This window comes from Miscanthus floridulus, chromosome 1 (assembly GCF_019320115.1).
Source record: "Miscanthus floridulus cultivar M001 chromosome 1, ASM1932011v1, whole genome shotgun sequence".
NCBI lineage: Eukaryota > Viridiplantae > Streptophyta > Magnoliopsida > Poales > Poaceae > Miscanthus > Miscanthus floridulus.
The window spans coordinates 78772302-78794543 of NC_089580.1; positions in this window are offsets into that span (position 1 = coordinate 78772302).

The window sequence follows — 22242 nt, forward strand, 5'->3', positions numbered from 1 at the left end:
AAGCTCTCTGCCACCTTCTCCGCACTTCCAACTTCTTCTCCTTTGCAAATGTGCCAACACCACCAAGTGATACACCACCTTGTGCATGTGTGTTAGCTTTTCACAAACATTTTATCAAAGGATTAGCTCTCTTTTCACCACGCCATTCGATCCTAGCAATGATGCAAAGCTAGATCACTCGAGTGGCACTAGATGACCGATATGTAAATAAGTTTGCCCCTCTTGATAGTACGGCCATCTATCCTAAACCTGGTCATAAACTTCTCTACACACCTATGACCGGTGAAATGAAATGCCCTATAAGTTATACCTTTGCCTTGCGTATTCCATTCCATCTCAATATCGATGCAACACATGCACCAACATGATCAACAGTGATATGATCCACTTCATATCATCATGTGACCTTATTGGTTCATCAATCTTGACCTCACTTGCTCTTCACTATTACATCAGTCCATTGGCGCCAAATCTTTGCTCAAGCATCCCGCCATGTAGTCCTATGCTCAAAGCCTTCGACTTGCCCTTCACTCTTGCAACCGGTCCATCAAGCTAAGCCACATCTTGATCTTCTCCACCTTAGTCACATGACTCCATGTCATGTCTCATATGCAATGAGCTCCTTCATTACATATTCACCTATGGACTAATCTCCTGTGTATTCTCACATAACCACATATAGTCCACCTATGTTGTCACTCAATTACCAAAACCAAACAAGGACCTTTCAGCTAGTGGAGCCTCAACACAAGAACCCACCAATCAACCGATGGGGGTTCGGCATGGCCTAAATGAGCCCCTAGTGGCCAGGACCGAAGCCAACCCCCAACCTAGCCTGGTTAGAGTGGAGGAGGTTGAAGATGAGGACACAGAAGCAAGAGACCTCGATGCCCTAAACTAAATGCATGAAGAGCTCCAAGAAAAGAGGCGTCGAGTCAAGGCCCACCAAAGGTAGGTGCGCTTACAAGTCATAAGGAAGAAGGCAGACGAGGCTAGGGAATAGCTCAGGCAAATGGATGAATACCTAGCCGCCATCCGAGTTGATCCAAATTACCTACCCGAGCAATACGACTTGCCACCTCCGCTCTAGCCAAACCCACCTCCGCTCTAGCCAGATCCACCACCTTCGCCACCACCACCTCGTTATCACCAGATCTACCTAGAATACATTCCCCCAGCCATACAAAAACACCACAGAAACCAACCTCCCCCAATGCCATATGATCCAAAATCTCCACTAACACAAATACTACAAACCAAAAGATGGCCACTTGAATACAAACCGTAAAACCTACCAAGATACGATGGAAGCGTGGACCCTCGCTAGTTTGTAATGAGCTACGAAGCGGAAGTGGCAGCAGCTGGCAGGCACGAGTACACTGGCAAAATCCTTCATAATCATAGCGAGGGACATTGTTCAAAGTTGGTACAGCAACCTCCCGATAGGCTCAGTAAACTCCTAGGGGAGCCTTCATGAAAAGCTATGCAACAACTTGAAAGGTGTTAGCCCTTCAGCAAATAATACCATGGAACTATTCACATGCACCTAGTCCAAAAGAGAACCCCTCTGCGACTTCTAGCGAAGGTTCATCCAACTTAGAGCAAGGACACCAGACATAACAGATGATGTAGTGATCCTAGCAGCAGTCAATGGAGTAAGACCGGGGTCATGTTCTTCAAGGCTCTCAAGAAAGCCACTAAAAACCATCGTAGAGTTGCATGAGGTCATGGAAAAATACATTAGATCAGACATTGTCTTTCATTCAAAGACCAAAGCTCTGAAACCTCAAATGTGCCCGCCACTGAGGCCACCACAGTGCAACCAATACCCTCACAATGAACCAATGAACATGAATACCATAGAGGCCACACCTCCACAACACCAAAGACAACAACCAAGTCTAAGATCTCAGCAAACCCCTGCCAACAGCTAGAATGATAACAGAGAGCATACCCAAAGCAGACTCCACCCAAGAGATCCAGCGAAGCTATACTACCATTTCTGTGGACCGGGAAAGGGCCACACGACAAAACAATGTGCATGTTTTGTGAAGGGAAAAGAATATCAAGAGGCACAACAAGCCACCGCTTTAGGCCCACCTAAACCTGTTAACTACACAAGGAGCCAACCCACCCCCACAACTACTCCATACCAATATACACCAATAAACTATGGCATCCCCTCACAACAACATCCTCAACAATACCCAACCTTCACCAGCTATAATCCCTCCTATCACCATTACAATACCTACGACAACCATCAGCCATCTTACAAGCTACAACAATCGTTCCAATAACCAACCATACACGGTTACGCACCCACCTACCCCACCACAAATGCAAAGCCAACACCTACCCTTACCACCACCACCCCCACCCCCACCAACCCAACCGCAACAACAACAAGTAAAACTAGAGCCCACAAGCCAACCCAGTCAAAAAATAATCAATAACCCAACTGCAACCTTCGGTGTAATACTCGCAATCACTAGGGGATCCAATGAGGATCACGGCAACAAGAGGCAGCACAAAGAGCATATGAGGTAGGCACACCACCTCACCATCGAAGGACCACATAAAAATTCACAATGGTCCCACATTCTAATAACCTTCGATAGTATGGATCTCAAACTGAAGGACTACCCCCACATTGACGCGATGGTCATCGAAACAAACCTGGCTGGTTGGGCAGTAACAAGGATCCTTGTTGACATAGGTAGCTCCACCGACATCCTATTTGCATCAACCTTCTACAACATGAAGCTCGATAGAAACCTTCACCAGCCAGTAGGACGCCCGTTATATGAATTCGGGGGCAAGCAAGCGAAAGCCATAGGGAAAATCACTTTCCCAGTAACCTTCGACAACCTGAGCAACAACAGGACAGAGCACATAACCTTTGATGTGGTTGACATACTATACAACTACAATGCAATATTCAGCCAAGGGGTCACAAACGACTTCATGCAGTCCTTCACCCGGGGTATCTTTGCATGAAGCTGCCCTCCGCCAAAGGTGTCATCGCTGTATACGGCGATCAAGACATCGCTAGAATAGCTAAAGAAACAGCTACCCTAGGGCCAAAAATTGTACACAACCTCGACAAAGAAAAGCCAAAAGTCAAAGTACTCTCACCAAATAAACTAGAACAACAAGCCAGGGCGAAGCCAGCAGAAGAAACCAAGAAGGTACCACTATTCGAAGGTAACACCAGCAAGCAAGTCATCATCTCTGTTGTGCTAGATGACAAAGTCGAGAGTGTGCTCATCCACTTCTTGCATGACAACAATGACATCTTCGCCTGGTCTGCCAAAGACCTTCGAGGGGTGGACAAATCAATTATTGAGCACATCCTCGATGTGAACCAAAACCATCCCCCAGTCAAGCAAAAACTCAGAAAAATGTCCAAAGAATGAAAGCAAGCGGCCAAGGCAGAGGTCCAATGCCTTTTAGATGTGGGGGTCATTCGACCAGTCAAATACCCAACTTGGCTATCAAATGTCGTGCTAGTCAAAAAGAAAAATGGCAAGTGGAGAATGTGCATCGATTTCATGAGCCTGAACAAAGCCTGCCCCAAAGACGATTTCCCTCTGCCAAGAATTAGCACCCTCATTGACTCAGCAGGCGGTTGCAAGCTTTTATCACTCCTTGACTACTTATTGGGCTACCACTAGATCTGGATGAATCAAGAAGACAAGGAAAAAACAAGTTTCATCACCCCCTTTGGAACATATTGTTTCAGAAGAATGGCCAAGGGATTACGAAACATAGGATCAACCTTCGCCCGCATGACGGCGAAGGTGTTCAAAGAGGACAAAGCAATCTCCGCTTATGTGCATGACATCGTTGTACAAAGCAAGCTCAAACAAGATCACATCGAAGACCTCGGTAGGGCGTTTACCAACCTACGCAACGCAGGGCTCAAATTGAATCCTGAGAAATGCATATTTGGAGTAAGCAAGGGTAAACTGCTTGGTTGCCTCGTCTCAGCAAGAGGAATAAAGGCTAATCAAAAAAAATTAACGCAATCCTCAATATGGAACCCTGACTTCACGAAAGCTAGCACAAAGGCTCGCAGGAAGGCTTGCAGCACTAAACAGATTCATCTCAAGGTCCGCGGAGCGAGGGCTCCCCTTCTTTGAAGTACTAAAAAACACAAACCCATTCAGCTAGAGACCCACACAGCAAAGAGCCTTCGATGACTGAATGGCTACATGCACAACCTAACAACCCTAGACAGCCCTCAACATAGCGAACCACTCCTATACATTGCAACCTTTCCCCACGCCGTAAGCGCTGTACTAGTAAGAGAAAAATAAGAAGAGCACCAGAGAAAGCAGCTATCGGTTTATTATGTATCAAAAACCCTCGACGGTGCAAAAAAGTTCTATACAAAAATGGAGAAGGTAGCATATGCAGTAGTCATGGCCTCCAGAAAACTGAAGCACTATTTCCAAGTGCACAAGATCATCATACCTTTGAGTTTTCCACTAGACAACATTTTCAAGAACCCAGAGGCCATAGGGCGAATTAGAAAATGGGCCACCGAAATCAACGACTTCGTAATAGAATTCATTGAGAGAAATGCAATCAAATCCTAGGCCCTCGCAGATTTCGTCACAAACTAGACCCCTGACACACACAACATAGCAAGGGTCAAAGAACCAATATGGATAGTACACACAAACGGGGCTTGGGGATCAGCAGGAGCTAGAATCACAACAATCCTAACCTCATCGTCCGACATCAAACTCAGATATGCAGCGAGGCTAGAATTCCAATGCACAAACAACAGCGCATAATACGAAGCAATTATCTTGGCCCTATCAAAACTCTGTGGGCTCTCAGCAAGACGAGCAATCATCAAAACTGACTCCTAGGTCATTTCAGGTCACATCGAAAAAAGCTTCAAAGCCAGAGAACCTGAGTTGCAAAAATACCTACACATAGTCCGCAAGATCGAGGGTTTCTTGTTGGGAATCATGACCAAACCAATCCCAAGGTCAAAAAATAGCGAGGCTAATGAATTAGCAAAGGCCGCAGCACAAGCCATCACCTTACCCTCAGACATCTTTTACGAGGTCATCAGCCAACCCTCGGTAGAAGTAAACGTCAAAGCACCAAAACTTATCAACACAATACACAGCAAAGATTAGAGAGCACCCATCATGGCTTACCTCAAAGGCTACCATGAACAAAAAAACCAAAGAGGAAGAAAAGAGAATGCAGCAGAGAGCATGAGGGTACAGAATCATCAATGACGAGCTATATAAGGCCAGCATAACCGCACCACTGCTCAAATGTGTCACATCTAGCGAGGGAAAGCAGTTACTAAAGGACATACACGAGGGTTCATGTGGTTCTCACAACGGACCTAGGGCCCTAGTGGGAAAAGCATTCAGACAAGGGTTCTATTGGCCAACGGCAATCAATGATGTAGCCTCGCTAGTGCAACATTGCGAAGGTTGCCAAATGGCAGCAAAACACACGAATAGGCTAGGGGCTCCAACCACTCTGATCTACCCAACCTGGCCCCTTCAATGATCGACGATGGACCTTGTAGGACTACTACCAACCGGCCCTGGAAACCTCTGCTACACGGTGGTCACCATCGAGTACTTCACCAAATGGATAGAAGCAAAACAACTGGCACAATAACCTCGCAGACAGTCAAGAAGTTTTTCTAGCAGCAAATCATATGCTACTTTGAAGTACCAATGGAGCTCACAGTGGACAACGGAACTCAGTTTGACAGTGAAGTGTTCAAAGATTTCTACATGCAAATAGGTACAAAGGTATGCTTTGCCTTAGTAACGCACCCTTAGTCTAATGGCCTCGTCAAAAGAGCAAATGGTATAATACTCCCAAGGCATCTCCAAAAAACTGCATGGTAGACCAAAGGGAAAATGGGCAGAGGAACTCACCTCCGAGTCAAGGGCAACAAAATTCACCCCCTTCAAACTCCTCTTCAGCGAAGAAGCAGTCTTGCCAGAAGAGCTCACCTACACCTACAAATTACCAAGAGTAACCTTCGCAGAAAATGGAATAGACAACCAAGATGAGGAGCAGTTAACAAAATACCTCACAGAAGAACTCAGATGCCAAGTAGTCAACAATCTTCGCACATATCAAGCTGAAACCGTCCAGTGGCGAGACAAGAAGGTAAACCCCCACCAAATTAACTCAGGAGACATGGTGCTAATCAGAAAACAAAACACGAAGATGGCAGGCAAGCTCCAACCAAAATGGCTAGGCCCATACTTGGCCACTCAAGCAAGTAAACCTAGGGCATACAACCTCCAAGATAATGAGGGCAACCAGCTCCCTCACACTTGGAACATTGATAATCTTCACAAGTATTGTCCCTAGCGGCACCTTAGTGCATGCTCCTGCAGTATAATTTTCCTTTTTGTTTAACGATGTCAGAAACCTGGCACTGCACTCTTTTTCCTTGTGAAGGGGCACAAGGTTTTTTAATGAGGCAGTTGCTTTACCCTCCGATGTAATATTTATTCCCCAAAACTCTAACCCTCGTCGAAACAGGTGGCCCAATGCTGAACCACCCTCATCGGCACAAAGAATAGGTAAAGATTTGTACCAAGCAGGGCTTCTAGGATTTACCCCCGCTTGGTACAAAACATTCCTCAAAACCTCACAAAGCAAACCCGACCCATCCTTAAGGAAAAGGATGGGAGCGAAGGTCCAAAAACCTGAGCACCCTTGCAAAGATGCTAGGGGCTCAAAAAGCAAACCCCACCCGTCCTTAAGGCAAAGGACGGGAGTGGAGGTCCAAAAACCAGAGCACCCTCACAAAGATTATAGGGGCTCAAAAAGCAAACCCCACCCATCCTTAAGGCAAAGGACAGGAGTAGAGGTCCAAAAACCTCCCTCACAAAGATGCTAGGGGCTCAAAAAGCAAACCCCACCCATCCGTAAGGCAAAGGACAGGAGCGGACGTCCAAAAATCCAAGCACCCTCGCAAAATGCCTAGGGCTCAAAACAAAAACCCCACCCATCCTTAAGATGAGAACAGGCGTAGAGATCAAAACAAGTGAGCTCCCTCACAAAACGCCATAGGCTCACAACACAAATACTACTCGTCCCCAGACAAGGACTGGCCCAAGGGTCAAAACAATTGAGCACCTACGCAAAAAATCCTAGGGGCACACAAATCAAACCAATCACAACAATAATCACATTTACTCCACTCACTAATCTCACAGATGAAAGGACAACTATTCATTAAGCAGTCGCACTCGTCCAAAAAAACAAGAAATGAATCGACAAAAATTAATTGCTTAATCAAGAGCCCAACCACTCAAGCATTAAAGCACTCCACCACCACCAGCGAATCACCCTATAAATACCACCCCCAACCCACCCAAAATGATCATTAGTTCCAGCCACAACCCTCAAGCCCCCTATAGGCAAAAATGCCCTGCCAAGCAACACACCTTCATAGGAAAAAAGCTCCACCAAGAAAACCACCAGACCCAACCCTCGACCAATCCTATGAAGGTACCACAAGAACAAACGTAATATTAGGGACAGCTGGAACAATCTCATCCATGAACCTAGCCAAAGCAGTCCCAAAGCCTAGAGCACTCAGAGGATACCACAAGAAAAAATGTAACATCCCCCTGAGTGCTCCCTCGCCGCCAATCTCGAGCCCCAGAGCGAAGGGATCACCAACACCTCCTACTGGAAACTGGTGCGCGCCAACTGACACCTTCGCCCAGCTACACCAGGCCCGAGGTTTGCATATATCTAGCAACCCTCGGGCAAAGGTTCAGCGGAGACAGCGTCAACATGGGCTTCGGCGCCGCCCACCAAGAATTCAAGTGGAGGGGTTTCAATCCCTCCCTACTACAAGTGGGCAATCAGCCGCACGCTAAAGAAGCATCGCTAAGTGTAACACCCTAAAATGTCATTTGCAAATTAGTAATTAATTTTTAGCATTTATATGATTTTCTATTCATTTTAACCAAGGCCAAATAATAATTTTTGGTTAATTAAAATTTACTATAAGGTTTAAAAACATGTTTGTTGCATTCATGCCAAAGCATACTGTTTTTGGTTGAGTGTAGGGCTAGGATGTTTGAGGTTGAATTCAAATTTCATTTGAAATTGATCAATTTTCAAACCTTTGAAAATAGGAAGGATTCTCTTTTAAAAACTTTCTTCTTTCTCCCTTTCTAGCCCAACTTCAGAGCCAGCCCAACCCCTTCCCGTGTTGAAACCAGCCTTGGCCTACTGGCGGCCTAGCCTTATGCCTCCCCTCCTTTCCCTCCTTCGCGCATGTGGCTCGGCCGCATGGCCTGCTCGTGGCCCGCTCCATGCCTTATCTCCACACCGCACGTGCGCGCGTGAGACAGTGGCCCAGTTCGACGCAGTCGGCCTAGGCAGTGGCCTACTCTGCGTCCAAGCCACGCCCACACGCTCATCTCTCTCACTCACCACATGCGGGACCTACTCATCAGCCACCCTTCCCACCTTTCCTTCTTTGTTCCCAGTGATGGCGCTGCCACCTACGGCAACTCACCGCCGCACCACGCCATCCAGGGAAGGGGATTCGGAATCCACTGATTTTGTAGCACCGCGCTTGCTTCCCATCTCTGCCATGCCGCTCACCTACAAAACCCCAAGCCGAGCCCCTCCCTCTCTCCCTTTTCACCATCCAAGCTTGAGCTCGCACTACCACCATAGTCCACCCGCTCCAGTGCCCAATCAACGACATCGACGCATCTTGGAGCTCCGCCGTGACTCACCGCGTCCATAGGTGCCCTCATTTCTTCATTTTGGTAACAAATCGCTCGGATTCGCACTCACCCGCACCCTTTTTCTCTCTCCAACTGCCGTCGTATGTTGCCGAACCCCTTCGGAGCCCTCCTAGACACCATGAACGTCTTCTCCGAACTCACGGTAAGCCACCCAATCTTCCCATGCCTTCCTTTACTTGAATGATGCCCTAGAGCGCCATATTGGTGAGCTCCAGTCACGCCGACCATGGCATCGCCGTGGGAGCCATCGCCTCAATGTGCTCCCCGTCTTTGTTTTGGTACCCGATCGAGTTCGTGATAGCCTGTGCTTTGTTCCCGTGCAATTAGTTTCGAGCTACGTGGTCCGAAACGCCATATCGGCGTTCACCATGGTGCTCGGCTCATTGTTGGCCATGGAAGGCTTGCTGGAGCCACTGTGCAGGCGGCAGGAGTAATCCCCTTCATTCCTCGCCGTCAGATTCAATCATTTAGGTGAACGGCTCTGATTAGAGCATACCCCTTCGGGGTCTTAACCGGTCCACCAAGGACATGGTCAACAGCGCGGCATCAGTGCACCCACCACACATGTGGTGCACCACACCAATCCCGTGCAGCCACGTGGCATCCAGTCAGCAGCCACGCGGGTCAACCCACAGTCAACCGGGCTCTTTTGCAAATTAGCCCCTCGCTTTTCAGTGAATGAACCCGTGGTCCAGTGTAGTTTAAAAGAATTACTTTTCAGTCCTATTTTTATTCATTTTAGCCCCTGTAGTTTTAGAAAATAGTGTGTGCCATCCATAATTCATTTAAATTCAGATTTTATTAGTTTAAATTCAAATTTGAGTTTGGTTTATTTACAGAGTTGCCATTGAAACTTGTTTTATGCATAACTTTTGCATTTTAAGTCCGATTTGAGTGATTCTTTCGCTCATGTGTTCGTAGCAGTACGTAGATTAGTTTTATAAGTTTTTCAATCTATGTTTCTACTGTTTGGTGTACTGTTCTAATAGAAGTCTATTTGTTTGCATGTGATGATTGGATTGGATGCTTGATTGGTGAATTAGAACACGTTTAGAGGGTGATCAGTTTGTGGTTACTAAGGATCAGCAGGGAGACCAATAGTATTAGGAGGAAGACTTTGAGGAAGGAAAGTGTAGCAAAGGCCTCTTGTACCTATGAACTCTACAATTCATTTACATGCATGTGTTTAAATTTGAAGTACCCTTAAGGACTTTACCTAGATTACTACTTGTACCATATATCCTTGATACCTATGGTTTGGGATGCATTTTGGATAGATGCTGCGGCGCTCAACATAAATAATTGTTAAACATGACTAAAGGTATTATGCAATGTGTTAAAATGGAGCTTTTTAGCTACAATTAGGGGGCTAGAGTACGGGGTTGAGTGCTCTAGTGCCTCTCCATAAGGACTCAATCCTGAAGCAGCCACCCAGGAGGTTTCGTACAATCTCGAGTGTCATATGGCTCTGACTTTAACCTGTTACCTAGATTGTACTAGCTCGTCTATAGCTTTCTATAAGGGCAAGAGGGGGGCACTAGTTGGTATGTTTCTTTTCCTGCTAGGGTGTGTACCGTGCCACAACCATGCGTGCCACTCCTAGAGGAGGGCCACATATGGCTAGACGGCTAAAACCTTAATAGCTATGACTTGTTAGTGCAACTAGCGAAGGGTTACGTAGTGAAACCCTACCACACTTCCTAGGTAGAGGTGTTGTGGGCTTTGCAAACCCCAGCATTGGGAATCAAGGCTCGGTAGGTAAAGTTGTACAATTTCTACAGAAATATTTAACCTGTTATAACAGTCGTGCTCTCAGATATGAACAATCTGGATCCTTCATGATTAGTGGTTACTATGGATGGTTGGGAATTAACATAACCTTGATTATTCATTATTATCACTTGGGATTGGGTTTGTTCACTAAAGTAGTGATTCAGGATGCTAAAACTTGAACAACTAAAATTGCGAACTGCAACCAAACCATGTCTAGCCTTTGAGCCTCATAGATCCCTTTGATATACTTGCTAAGCATGGTGAGCTTACACTTGTTTTATATTCAATGAAAATCCTGGATGGGTAACAGATAACACTTATGAAGAGTTTCTAGAGGATGTCTAGGACTACTAGATTGATGTTCACCAGTTGGAGTCCCTGTGGCAGTTTGGGCTTAGTTTTTCGCTTGTGTAATGATGTTGCCAATGAGCAAGACTATGTGACAACAGTATGATGAGATATGCGATGTAATAAAGTACTTTACTTTGATATTATTACAATTTGATGTTATATGTGTGTTTGGACATCCTGGGCGCACATATATGAGTACTTGATTTTGCTATGCAAAATTGGGTGCGACACTAATAATGAAAACATGAAGGCGCTCTAGGAGAAACTCATGCGCAGGGCAGCGTGGAGCCTCCGAGATCCAAGCTCCACAAGAAGGAAACCTGTGACCCTCATGACTGTCGATGTTTGACCACCGATAGCCTGCCACGGGGGTCCCCGGGGTAGTATGTTCGGGCTTTAGCGTATGCGGAACTCAACGGTTAACGCAAGAGACAGTCGATTTATCCTGGTTTGGACCCTCGATCTTTGATCGAGTAATAGCCCTACGTCCAGTCGGCGTTAGCCTTTGCGTTGGATTGATTGTCAAATGTTGTGTTGTACCAAAAAGTCCCCAGTCCCTAGGAACCCTATCCTCCTTTATATAGTCAGGAGGTCAAAATCCTAATCGATTTACAATGAGAGTTCCTAGTAGGATTACAGAATAATACTACTACTAAGATTACAGGGGAAGAATCCTAATTAGACTAGATCTTCTCCCTTCCTTGTGGGGTATCCCGTGGGTCCCACACCGACAAGCCCCCGAGCACTTCATGGTTGAGTTCTAGAAGCCATGTCTTGTTCCTTCAAATCTTGTCGAGTAGGAACAAGCGTCGTCCGAGTGTTTTCTTGAGCGAAACCATGCAGCGCTTCTTTGGATCTTCGAGTGATGTGTGCTTTTTGAAAAAAGTTCATCCATCTAGGTGTAGCCCCCGAGCCTCTTGCTATTTGGAACAAGGAGCTAGAGGATCTTGTCTTGAAACTGCTCTGTTTCTTCGTTGAAGGTCAAAAAGAACTCGGATATGGCTCGTTCCGGGTTCTTTTTGTCTTAAGGTTTTGAAGTGGTCTACCTTGAAGAAGTCTTTTCTGTGATGTGCGCTTTTTCTGAAGAAAAAGTGCACTCACTGAGTGTAGCCCCCAATCCTCTTGCTATTTGGAACAAAAAGTTGGAGGGTCCTGAATCTTCTATCGTTCAAAAGAACTGAAAACCTCTCCTGTTGCAGCCTCCGAGCATATATCCGGGTTCTTTTGTTTAGAAAGAACTCGGAAGAAGGGTATTGGCATGTTCTCTGGTAGTCTGTTGTTTGTCAAGTGTAGTTGCATGGTGGTAGTTAAGTATAAATGCTGTTTGTTCACGAGCTGCATAGTGTTGGTATATTCTTTCAAATATGCTCGTTTTCAAGTACTGTTCCTTCACTTTTGAGTCCTCCATTATTGAGTTCTATCTTTTCACTGTGTCCTTTGTTAGGCTTGTTTCATTGGTGCTCCTGGTCCATGTGCACCGCTCCTTTGGTCTATAAATACCCTCTTGGAGTGTTGTTTTGATTCATTGAGCATTTTGTTGCTTGTTTTGAAGTCTCTATAGTCATGAATATGATAGTTTGTGAAGTAGAGCAGCCCCCGGGCATATTTTGTAGTTCTTGTATATCTTGTCGTAGCTGGAGGAAGTCTTGTGATAGGGATTAGAGGTAGACTAATCCTGCGGCAGCAATGTACCAAGATGTATGTGGCGGTAGTTCGAGGAAGTCTTGTGATGTGGGCTTCGTTCCTTCATCTGGCAGTTCTAGGTTGATCCTCGTCGCCTGCCCTGAGACTGTCCGGTGCAGATCAACACCATATCCAGCATCACATCGGACTTGGGTAGACAAATGCCTGTTGGCCTTCTCTGCTCCATGTTGTCCCGCCGTGCTGCTGATTTCTGCCTTGGATGCACAGTGCCTATCATTTGAAGAAAACAGTGTAGCCGAGGGCGGTTTGTCCTACCGAGTAGCAATTTAGAACACGTAGTCGTTCCAGAGCCTAGCCGTGTCCGGGTTCCTCTTTGCTACTTTGCTTGTCGTGGTATTGAGTTCGTTGGGTCTTGTAAGATGTGTAATCTTCTATTTTTTGAAACCAGTTATAATGGAAATAATCTTGCCTTCTGAGTTGTAATTCTTTATTTTCTAGATGTTCTGGTTGTTGATGAGATTTCTAAGTTCTTTCTATAAGGACCGGGTTGTTGTGCTCCTTGTGAGGTAACCCTTCTTTGCTTTATTGTTGATGAGTTCATTTTGTGGTAATATGATCACTCCGCCGTGGTGCTGGATGGATAAGTCTGAAATCTGCCCGTTGAACTATACCGTTGTGTGGATTTGAGCCATCTGTCATTTTAGCTGCATCATTAAATGGACCATTGCATCCTCATGCCATGTTAAAATGGGCCTGGTGGGCCACATTTTACTACTGTAAAATCTATTTAAAGGTCTTTCATCTTCTTCTTCTTCACTGCTCCGCTTTTGCCTTGAAACCCTAGTTTTCAGAAATCCACCGCCGCCATTGTTGCCGTCATCTGAGCGCCGCCGTCTAAGCCTCATCTTTCCCTAGTGCCTTTTTGCTTCCGCTAGCACATGGGTAGGAAGAAAGCTGTGAGCAAGTCCTAGGTAGTCCTTGTGGACGAGGAGTCATCACTTTCCATGATCAAGAACCAAGAGTTCATGGCCATGAGGGCTGCCTAGAAGGTTTGGCCAGCTTCGACAATGACTGAAGACCAGCTTCGCGAGCTTGTTGGTGATGGTCTGATCTAGAGCAAGGACATTGCTGAATGGAGAGCTCCAGGCGAGCATCGGGTCCCTGCTCCAAGTCTCGGTGAGATTATTCTTTTCATCTCCTTTATCTGTGCCGGTCTCTGCCTTCCCACTTCTGCCTTTCTTCATCGATTTCTTAACTATTTTGGGATTAGCTTGAATCATCTTACTCCCAATGATGTCCTTCATCTTTCTGTCTTTGTTCATCTCTGTGAAACTTTTCTTGGAATTCCTCCTTCTCTTTCCCTCTTTCATTACTTCTTTCGTCTGAAGCCCCAACCTCACTGTGATGACACCAGCATTCTTGGTGGCTACGAGATTCAATTTCGCTAGAGTTTTAGAAGCAAATTCTTTGACTATGACCTGGTTGATTCTATGAGGGATTGGCGTGCTGACTGGTTTTATGCTGCCAACTTGATTCCTCCTCTTTCTGTTCACTCTAGATCTGGTCCCTTGGTTAATGACCAATGGGAAAAGAACCTTATGATGACTGCTGAGCTCCAGACGATCAAGCCTTTTCTCGAGAGGATTTGCACTCTGAAACAGCAAGGCTTGACTGGCTTTGGTATTATTTCGAGTTTTCTTCACCACCGAGTTCAACCTTTGAAGGAGCACAAACATTACGGTTTCGAGTACTCTAGGGCGGAGGACCCTTCTCATATGGTCCCTGCCCTTGAGTTGACCGATGAGGTGGTACTCGAGCGTCTCCAGAAGATGCTGAAAGGACTAAGCGTTGTTTTGCTTGCTGTCCTTGAGTACAGTGCTAAGAACCCACCCCCTGTTGTGAGTTGTTCTTTTCTTTATGCGGGTACTTTTGATTCTCTTTCATTGTATCCACTTTTGCTTATTCTTCCTTGTCATGTTGTTTTACTCTTTTATAGGAATTGGGGCGTAATTTTGCTGATCCAATTCCCCTTGCTGATGTCCTTGCAAATGTGGAGGCTAGGGGTAGTCTTGCTGGGGCGTCCTTGACCAATAAGTTTCAAACTACCATGATGCTTCCTGGTGTTTCTTCTGCATTTTCTGACGTATATGAAGAATATGTTCCTCGTCTAGTCCCTCGAGCTCCTTGTACTTTTGAAAAGAGGGGGTGAGCGGATAGTTCTTCTTCTGCTCCATCTACTGCCAAGAAGTCTCACCAGTCGAGTACTCGTCCAGGTACTCCAGTTGTAGCTAGCATGCTCTTAGGTGAGCATATTAATACGCTCTATCCTTTTGCTATTTGTTTTTATCTTTGACTGAGTACTTTTATCCTTTTTTCAGCTAGATCTATGGTGGCCTTGGTCAAGAGTGAGGAGGAAGACGAGGCTGATGATGCGCCTCTTGTCGCGCATCGGTGAGTTCTTTTCTTGTTTTCCTGTTGTTGAACCCCTCCTTTGTTCCGACCTTGGTCTTGATTTCTTTGTAGTAAGCGGTCATTGGGTACCAGTTCTTCTGGGGCTCCAGCACCGAGTTCTTCTGTAGCTCCGGTACCGAGTTCTTCTAGGGCTCCAGTACCGGCTACACTGCTCCTACTACCGAGTGGCGGTGATGTTTTTGCTGCCGTGGTTCCCCCTACGAGGTCTTCTTTTGGTTTTATGAAGAAGAAGATAGCTGAGTGAGTGAATTCTAGTTTTATTTCTCTGCTTCTATTCTCCTTTTTTCTTATTCTTTTTGACGAATTTCCTTGTCAACTTTTAGGCCTTCGTCTTCCCCGAGCCTCCAGTTGACTTCTTGTCAAACCTCTAGTGCGCCCTTCCGTACTGAGTCTTAGGACTCAGAATGCACGGTCGTCGAGGTGGCTATGAGGGGGACAGAGTCCGCAGCTACTGATTTGCCGGCTCCCGAGGTGACCGTGGCCATGGCGGCAGGTTCATCTGAGGGATTGGTCTTGGCTTCCTAGGAGATTGCCCTGGTCATGCCTTCTTCGCCTCGGCTGGCTTCTCCTTCTCCTCTTCTTGCCTCTAGTGGTCCGCCTTTTGCTGATGACATGGTGTAGCAGTTCGATGCCACTCATCGATTGTTGGAGCTAACTGCCGCCTAGGGAAGCTTATCGACCCTTGTGACTTATTTTGGGGAAAGGCTCCATGTAAGTTTTTCTGCAGTTCTTTCTTTGGATGTTCATTTTTCTTATGTCCTTATGTCTTGTTTTTCTTTGTCTCTTTTTGCTCAATCTTTTTCTCATGATCATATCGGCTTCTTTTTCTCGTCTGAAAATGAGAAAAAGTTATCCTCTGAGGTGAGTACCCTGAAGGAAGAGCTTGACCTCTGTCGGGCCAAGCTAGAGACTGAGCGTCAGATGCATCAGAAGGAGGAGAAGGCTCTTCGTGCCCAGGTGGTAGAGGCAGAGAAGCAAAAGGATGTTGCGGTGGAGTCCATGAAGAACGAGTGCAAAGGTATTGTCGGTTCTGTTTGTTTCCTTTTGTATTCTGACTTCCCTTTCTGCTGACTTGTTTTTCTTTTGTACTCTGATTTTCCTTTCTGCTGACTTGTTTTTGTTGCTTGGCCTAGCTCTCCGAGTTGAAAAGCAGAAGCTCTCGGAGGGTATTGAGGAGATGAAGACACTCGTCCGCACTAACCACAACAAGGCTAAGGAGGTAATTACTTGAGCTGAAGAAGAACTCATGCTTGCAAAGTTGATTAGGCATGGAGCTGACAGGGATCTTATGTAGGCCCAAAAAACTATTCAGGACTTGACTGGTAAGTTGGCAATGGCTACTGATAACTGGAATGCTTTGTGGAAGTCTTTTCGGTTAGTAGCCGACCTTCTCTAGACTCCAGCGGATGATGGTCAATCTTGGGCTCAATTTATTCCCCAAGTGCCGACTCATTTCTAGGAGTTCGTGAAGAGGTGCGCCCATCTGTGTACCAGGAACGTTCTTGCCTAGGTCTGGGTTCTTTCTCTAGACTTTCCTTTGTCCAAGGTTGCCGATGAAGCCGAGAGCCAAGAGTACCTAGAAGCTGTTGAGAGGTTGGAGCCTGAGGTCGATGACTTAGCCAGGAAGATTGTAGATAATCTTAACATTGATGTTTCTTCTCCTAATGACAATGCCTGATGTAATCTACCTTTGTATTCTAGCTTCTGTAACAAAACACTATACTTGAAAACTGAATGGAGATTCTTTATTTTTTGTTGATGTCTTCTTTGTCTATATTTCTTTGTCTCGTAAACAACTCGGCTTAGGTAAATCACTGTCTTGACAAACTTTCTTGATCTGTCGAGTGCTTTTCTGGCTTTTGTTTGTGCCTTGTAAACAACTCGGTATATGTAGATTGATATCTTGATAGGTTTCCTTGATTTGTCGAGTGCTTGTCTGGTTTTCGTCTGTGACATGTAAACAACTCGGTATAGATCGTTGTCTCGACAAACTTTGTGTTCTCATTAGTACTGAAAGGACTTAGGACATCTCCGGCTTCTTCTTTTCGGCTTAACTCGGAGTGTCGTCAGCATCTGGTCCTATCTTTGGTTTCAAAAACATCCTATGATCGACAAGCCCCCGAGCACTTCATGGTTGAATTCTGGAAGCCTCGTCTTGTTCCTTGTCGAGCAGGAACAATCGTCGTCCGAGTGCTTTCTTGAGTGAAACCATGTAGCGCTTCTTGGGATCCACTGAGTGCAGCCCCCGAGCCTCTTGCTATTTGGAACAAGGAGCTGGAGGGTCTTGTCTTGAAATTGCTCTGATTTATGCTCAGGCTTAGTTTTAGTTGTTTTGCTTTTTTGGTTTGGGTGTTAGCTTATTAGCTACCCTCATCGGCGGGCTCAAGCATGTTTTCAGCTCTTTTGCTCTCGGCCGGTATGCTCATGCATCTTTTTCAGCCATTTTGCTTTTTGGTTCGAGTGTTAGCTTATTAGCTACCCTCATCGGTAGGCTCAAGCATGTTTTTAGCTCTTTTGCTCTCGACCGGTATGCTCAGGCGTCTTTTCAGCCATTTTGCTTTTTTGTTTAGGTGTTAGCTTATTAGCTACCCTCATCGGCGGGCTCAAGCAAGTTTTCAGCTCTTTTGCTCTCGGCCGGTATGCTCAGGCATCTTTTTAGCCATTTTGCTTTTTGGTTCGGGTGTTAGCTTATTAGCTACCCTCATCGGTGGGCTCAAGCATGTTTTCAGCTCTTTTGCTCTTGGCCAGTATGCTCAGGTGTCTTTTCAGCCAATTTGCTTTTTGGTTCGGGTGTTCGCTTATTAGCTACCCTCATTGGCGGGCTCAAGCATGTTTTTAGCTCTTTTGCTTTCGACCGGTATGCTCAGGCGTCTTTTCAGCCATTTTGCTTTTTTGAAACAACTCAGGGAAAGCCATAATAAGACATATGTTTGTCCAGAAAGAACCATCTTTATTGATCATGAATATTGATAGGTCATAATAGTACATATGTTGTTGATGAGCTCTATCTTTGTTGATCATGAACGTTGATCTCTTGTGGCTTGTATATATTTTTTCCCTTGAGTTGTTTTCATGCGTAGAATCTTCATAGCTGGCTGATGTGCCATGTATTGTTGACTTCTTTTCCTTCTTTAGTTGTCAACTTGTACGTGCCCAGTCCGGTGACTTTTGTGATTCCCATGGACTGAGTAGTTTATGGCGTCCGTTGGTTTTTTGTATTCTTCTTAGTACTAGGTCTCCGACTTGTAATGATCAAGACTGGGTATTCTTGTTGTAGTGGCGTCTTAATCCTTGGAGGTATCTTGCTGATTGAAGGGTAGCGTTTACTCTGACTTCTTCTGTACAGTCGAGCTCTAATCTTCGGGTGTGTTCTTCTTCTCCTTCGTCATATTGTTCTATCCTTGGTGACGTCCAGATCAAGTCGGCAGGTAGTACGGCTTCTGATCCGTAAACCAGGAAGAAAGGTGAGTATCCGGTGGCCCTGCTTATTTGAGTTCGTAGCCCCCATACGACCTTGGGTAATTCTTCAATCCATTTTGATCCATAGTCTACTAGTTCTTCATACAATCTTGGTTTTAATCCGGCTAGTATGAGTCCATTAGCCCTTTCGACCTGTCTGTTGACCTCTAGATGTGCGACTGATGCGTAATCTATTCTGAAGCCGTAGTCCTATGCCCAACTTTGGAATTCTGTGGCTATGAAGGGAGAACCCAAATCTGTGATGATTCGATTGGGCATGCCGAAGTGGTGCATAATGTCTTGGATGAACTTGACTACTTTGGCTGCGCTATATTTTGCGAGTGGTTTGTATTCAATCCACTTGGTGAACTTGTCAATTGCTATGAAGATGTACTCGAAACCGCCTTTTGCTTTCTTGAGAGGTCCTATTTGATCCAGCCCCTAGCAGGAGAAAGGCCAAGCAGGTGGGATGTCGATGAGGTTGTGAGCTGGCACATGAGCTTGTCTTGCGAACATTTGACAACCTTTGCATCTTCTGACGAGTTCTTCTGCATCTTTCAAAGTGGTTGGCCAGTAGAAACTGGTGCGGAATGCTTTACCGACTAGTGTTCTTGAAGCGGCGTGATTTCCATAGCAACCTAAGTTTATTTCGTCTAGGATCTCTTTGCCCTCTTCAAATGAGATGCATTTTAGGAGTACTCCTGATGATGCGGCTCTTCTATAGAGCTTGTCTCCCACTAGGACGTAATTCTTGCTTCTGCGAATAACTCTGGTAGCTTCCTCTTTTTCTGCTGGCAGCTTATTCTCTTTGATGTAATCGATAAAAACCTGGGTCCATGAAGTGGTGATTACCAAAATCTGGGTGCCTTTAGCTGAGATTTCAGGGGTTATCTCACCGGGTTGTTTGATAGAGGGAGCTGATAACTCCTCTATGAATACACCGGGTGGGACCTTTGCCCTGTCTGATCCAAGCTTGGCGAGGATGTCTGCCGCAATATTAGAATCGCGCAGGACGTGTAGAATTTCTAATCCTTGAAAATGTTTTTCGAGCTTTCGTATTTCAGCATAGTAAGCGCCCATGTTTTCTTTGGTGCAGTCCCAATCTTTGTTGACTTGATTGATGACTACCGCTGAATTGCCATAAACGAGTAAATGCTTGATTCTGAGGGTAATTGCCACTCATAGCCCGTGGATGAGGGCTTCGTATTCTGCTTCATTGTTTGTAGCTTTCCATAATATCTGAAGGACGTACTTGAGTTGTTTTCCATTTGGAGAAATGAGGAGAATGCCTACACTGGCTCCGCCTAGCTTGAGTGATCCATCAAAGTACATCTTCTAGTGATCAAGGATGGTATTTGACATAGGTTGTTGAATTTCTGTCCACTCGGTAACAAAATCAGCCAGGGCTTGAGATTTAATTGCCTTCTATGGGGTGAAATCAATATTGAGAGCACCAAGTTCAACTGCCCACTTAGATATGTGCCCTGTTGCGTCTCTGTTGTGTAAGATGTCTTCGAGTGGGAAATCTATCACCATGGTAATCTTGTGGCTTTTGAAATAGTGGCGAAGCTTGCGTGAAGTGATCAGGAGGGCGTAGAGTAGTTTTTGCACATGCGGGTACCAGATTTTTTATTCTGATAGTACTTCGCTAATGTAGTATACAGGGCATTGTACTTTATATACATGTCCTTCTTCTCTTTCTACGACAATCGTAGTGCTAATCATAGTAGAAGTTGTCGTAATGTACAGCATCATGTCTTCGTATTTCTTTGGAGGTGTGAGAACGGGTGAGGAGGTGAGGTATGCCTTTAGCTTCTTGAAAGCTTCGTTGGCTTCTTCTGTCCACTCGAACTTGTCTGTCTTCTTTAGCAATTCAAAGAAAGGTAACCCTTTTTCGCCCAGTCTTGATATGAAATGATTGAGGGCCACCAGGTAGCCTGTTAGTTTCTGCACATCTTTGACACTTCGGGGAGGGCCCATCTCTGTTATGGCTTGAATCTGCTTGGCGCTTGCTTCGATTCTACGATGACTGACCAAGAATCCGAGTAGTTGTCCTGAAGGAACTCCGAATACAGACTTGTTTGGGTTCAATTTCCACCTCCATCTTTTCAGGTTTTCAAAGGTTTGCTTCAAGTCTTCAATTAGTGTATCCGGGTTCTTTGTCTTTACTACTACATCATCCATGTATGCCTCTATGTTTTCACCGATCTGATCACCAAGGCATGTTTGGATAGCTCTTTGGTAAGTGGCACCGGCATTCTTGAGTCCAAATGACATTGTTTTGTAGCAGTAGGCACCAAATGGAGTGATGAAAGATGTCTTGCTCTGGTCTTGTTCCTTTAATGCGATCTGGTGATATCCTGAATAGCAATCAAGGAAGGATAATAGGGCAGATCCTGCTATTGAGTCAACTATCTGATCAATGCATGGTAGCCCAAACGGATCTTTCGGGCAGTGTTTGTTGAGATCTATGTAGTCGACACACATGAGCCACTCGTCTGTATTCTTTTTCTGTACTAGAACTGGGTTTGCTAGCCAATCTGGATGGAGGAATTCTCTGATGAATCTGGCTGCCATTAGTTTTGTAATTTCCTTTTTAATTGCCGCCTTCTTGTTAGGTGAGAATCGTCGTAGTCATTACTTCACAGGCTTGGAGCCTTCATTGATATCAATTCTATGCTCAGCCAACTCTCTTGGGACCCCTGGCATGTCGGCCGGCTTCTAAGCGAAGATATCTTTGTTGTCCCAAAGAGAGTTGGTGAGCGCGAGTTCCTATTTTGCCGAGAGGTGGGCACTGATGGTTGCTGTCTTGGAGGGATCGCCGGTGCCTAGGTCGATTTGCTTGACGTCGGCTTCTTTCGGAGGTGCTAGGATGCAGGGTTTTTTAGCCGGTATCACGAGCTCTTCTGGGCTCATTTCTGCTGCAACAGTGACTATTTCTTTTCTTCCATCAGCGGCCTATGCCTTTGATGCAATTTGGATTGCCTGAACATCGCAGTCAAAGGCGCGCTTCAAATCACTCCGGAGAGAAAGGATACCATTGGGCCCTGGCATCTTAAGCAATAGGTATGGATAATGTGGTTTGCCATAAATTTTGCTAGTGTTGGTCGCCCGAGGATTGCATGATATGATGAATCGAAGTCCGCGACTTCAAACTTGATGAACTCTATATGGTAGTTTGAGGGAGTCCCAAAAGTAACCGGTAGAGTGATTTGTCTAAGTGGCATTGCTGCCTTGCCGGGTACTATGCCATAAAAAGGCATGCTTGTTGGTGTAATCATCCCGGCGAGTTGTAGTCCCATCTTCCTTAGAGTTTCTGAAAAAAATGATATTGAGTCCGGCTCCCCCATTGATTAGTACTTTCGTAATAGTCATACCGACAATAGTTGGATCTAGAACCAGTGGGTAATGGCCTGCATTTCCTACGCCAGTCCATTGGTCTTCTCTTGAAAATTGGATTGGATATTGTGACCAATTGAGATATTTTGGTGTAGCAGGTTCTGCTGCCATGATGGTTCGTAATGCTAGCTTTTCTTAATGTTTGCTTCTAGAATCTAGAATCTCGGCAAAGATTATTGCTACTGTCCCCCTGGATTTTTGGAATCCCTTGTCTTCGTGGTTGTCATCTTCTTTTTTCTAATTGCCTTCTTTGGTATTCTCCTTACTATCTTTCCTTGTGTATCGATCTTTGAAGGTGTAGCAATCTCCGATGGTGTGATTTCCTTTCAGGTGCAAGGGGCAATGCATGTTTTCAATGTCG